We start from the raw sequence: 3472 nt of genomic DNA on the forward strand, positions 1-3472 counted from the left end.
ATGAGAATGAGCATGGGGGAGATAGTGGAAATGATGAGAATAACTTAGGGCATCTCGAAAGACCTATGATCCTTGCGACTTTTCTGAAAGTTAAACCGCCTAAGTTTAAAGGTACACTTGTTGCGACTGATGCTGACAATTGGTTTCGAGCTATTGAACGATCACTGCGAGCGCAGCATGTTCCGGAAGGCCAGCACGTGGAGTTTGCTACTTATATGCTGGAAGGAGAAGCTGAGCATTGGTGGCAGGGGATACAACAACTGCTGCAACAAGATGAAGGCGATATTCCTTGGAATACTTTTAAGGACGAATTTTATAAGAAGTATTTTCCGAGGGCAGCTCGTGATGCTAAGGAGATGGAACTTATGTAGCTGAAACAGGGTAATACAACTATTGCAGAATATGCCCGTAAATTTGGTGACTTGTGCCGTTTCTCCAAGATCTGCCAAGGGAATCATGCTGACTTTGAAGAGTGGAAGTGTTTGAAGTTCGAAGGGGGCCTTTGTGTTGATCTGATGAGTTCAATAGTTTCGCTGGAGATACGTAATTTTGCCGAATTAGTCAACAAGAGCAAGTTAGTGGAAGAATGTATTAAGAAAGTGACTATGGCTAAAGTGAGTCGCCAAGGATTTCCACCAAGGCGTCTTAGCAATCATCAGACAGCTGGGAGAAGGGTGCATTTTAAAGCACGTAGCATACGACAGTGTAAGAACCTACAAGTTGGTAACATTACTGATCGCCGTATGGGTAAGAATGGAGGTAAAGTAAGGCAAGGTAATGGTAAACGAGCCCATCAGGCTTACATAAACACTGCATGTAAGTAATGCAGAAAAGAGCATGATAACAGGTCTTGCCAGTTTGGATCACCTAACTGCTATGCTTGTAGAGAACTTGGACATATTGCCAAGGATTGTCCAAAGGAATTTACTCGAAATCCAGTTAGCACTCAACGACAAGGACGAGTGTTTGCTATCACTATTGACAATGTTGTGCAATCGAACACCCTCATTCAAGGTCAGGCTATGTCAAGAATCGATTTCTAACTGTACTGTATGATTCGGGTGCATCGCATTCCTTATTTCTCTAATTATTGCTCACGAGTTAGGATTATATTTCTTTAAATTGAATTTTTACTTGATTTTCTATACACTTGCATCCCAAAATGCTTTGACCAGTTTAGTGTGCCTGCAAGTACCATTCGCTATTAGGAACAGGACTTTTATACATGATCTAATATGTTTATCTCCATCTGGTTTAGAAGTTATTTTAGGATTAGATTGGTTATCTAAGTATCATGTTTTCTTTGATTATTTTAAAAGAATTGCTGTTATTCCATCTAATAGTCTATGTACTAAACCATTTTTGTTCCACACCCTATATCTGAATTCTGTAAGAGTTACCTTAGGCGGGAGTGATTGTGAGGGGTACGTTCTGTTAGCGGCTAGCTCGAATGATAGTGAATTAAGCTTGGAATGAATCCAAATAGGTGAAAGAATTTCCTGATGTTTTCTTGGACGACATACCTGAGTTCCTTCCTTAGCAAGAGATAAAATTTAGCATTGATCTAGTACCTGGAACCGGACCGATTTTCATAGCACCGTACCGGATGTCACCATTGCTTGCGGAGCTGAAAAAGCTATGAGATAGGATCGTAGTGGCCTATGGAGGTACAAGAACAGAATTTGTGTGCCTAACTCTGGAGAATTGCAACAAAAGATTCTTACAGAAGCTCATCAAAGCAGACATTCTATGCATCTTGGAGTGACGAAGATGTATTGAGCTTTGAAACAAATATTCTGGTCGCCGGACTTAAAGAAAGAAGTAGCTGATTATGTCTCAAGATGTTTAACCTGCCAGAAGGTGAAGGTGGAACATCAGGAGCCGTCAGGAACCCTGCAACCCTTAGAAATACCACAATGGAAATGGGAGCAGATTACTATGGATTTTATCACGAGATTTCCAAGAACCTCAACAAGACGTAGTGCCATTTGGGTGATTGTGGACAGGCTGCCAAAGTCGGCGTGCTTCTTTTTGATTCGAATTGACTATACTTCAGAAAGGCTGGCACGGATATATATTCAAGAAATCGTACGATTGCACAGAATACCTTCATCAATTGTTTCAGACCGAGATCCGAGGTTTACTTCCAGATTTTGGGGAGTTTTCCAGAAAGCTTTAGGAACAGAATTGCATATGAGTACAGCATACCATCCTCAGATAGACGGACAATCAGAGCGGACAATCCAGACATTGGGAGACATGCTAAGATCTTGTGTGATGGATAACCAAGGTAGTTGGGATAAATATTTGCCGTTGGTCGAGTTTGTCTACAACAACAATTACCAACAAAATATCGGGATGGCACCATATGAAGCTCTCTATGGAAGGAGATGTCAGACACCATTGTGTTGGAATGATGATGGAGAAGCTAGTGTCTTGGGTCCAGACTTAGTGCAAGAAACTACTGAGAAGATAAAGGGGATTCGCCAGAAGATCCAGACAGCACAGAGTCGTCAAAAGAGCTATGCCGATAATAGACGTAGACCCTTAGAGTTTAGTGAGGGAGACCATGTCTTTCTTAAAGTAACCCCGACTACTGGAATAGGTAGAGCCCTTAAGACTAAAAAGCTTAACCCTCGATACATAGGACCTTTCCAAATACTTAAAAGAGTCGGTCTAGTAGCTTATCAAGTAGCCCTCCCTCCATATCTGTCAAACCTTCATGATGTTTTCCATGTCTCACAACTTAAGAAATATATTCCCGACGAGAGTCACAATTTAAAACCAGAGACAGTACAGTTACGAAACGATTTGACATATAAAGCATCACCAATTCGGATTGTAGAAAGAAGCGATAAGTAGCTAAGAGGCAAAACTCTTCGCTTGGTCAAAATAGCTTGGGGACAAAGAGGAGAAGAAGAGCACACCTGGAAACTCGAAGATAAGATGAAAGTTGATTACCCGCATCTAGTCTCAGGTAACTGAAATTTTGAGGGCAAAATTTTCTTTTAGGAGGGTAGAATGTAACAACCCTAATTTTCGAGTACGCGATATTTTTTCTAAAGGCACGGAATTCTCCGGAAGATCAGTAAAGGGAACACCTCTGTTATATCATCAAGCATCTCAATCCTCATTATCATTATGTCATCCTTAAGCTAGAACCTCCTTTGAGGCAAGCTTGATAATGCAATCGCGAAGAACCTAGTTTTTGAACCGTATCGGTTGGCAGTTTTGATTCTGATTTTCGTAAATAGCCTCTATTTGACGAACCGGACTCGATTCATGAGAGGAGAGAGATAATAGTATAATATTATCATTATATTAGTATTAGAAGATGATTGAATGATATTATAAGGTTACCTGGTCTGTTTTAGTTAAAAACAGAAAATCAGTTTAACCGGGTTCACAGTTTACTGGTGCAGCTTAGCACCAGCACTCTCTAATGACTTTAGCAATGCTAAGGCCTCATTAT

Source organism: Arachis duranensis, chromosome 4 (genome assembly GCF_000817695.3).
Source record: "Arachis duranensis cultivar V14167 chromosome 4, aradu.V14167.gnm2.J7QH, whole genome shotgun sequence".
Lineage (NCBI taxonomy): Eukaryota > Viridiplantae > Streptophyta > Magnoliopsida > Fabales > Fabaceae > Arachis > Arachis duranensis.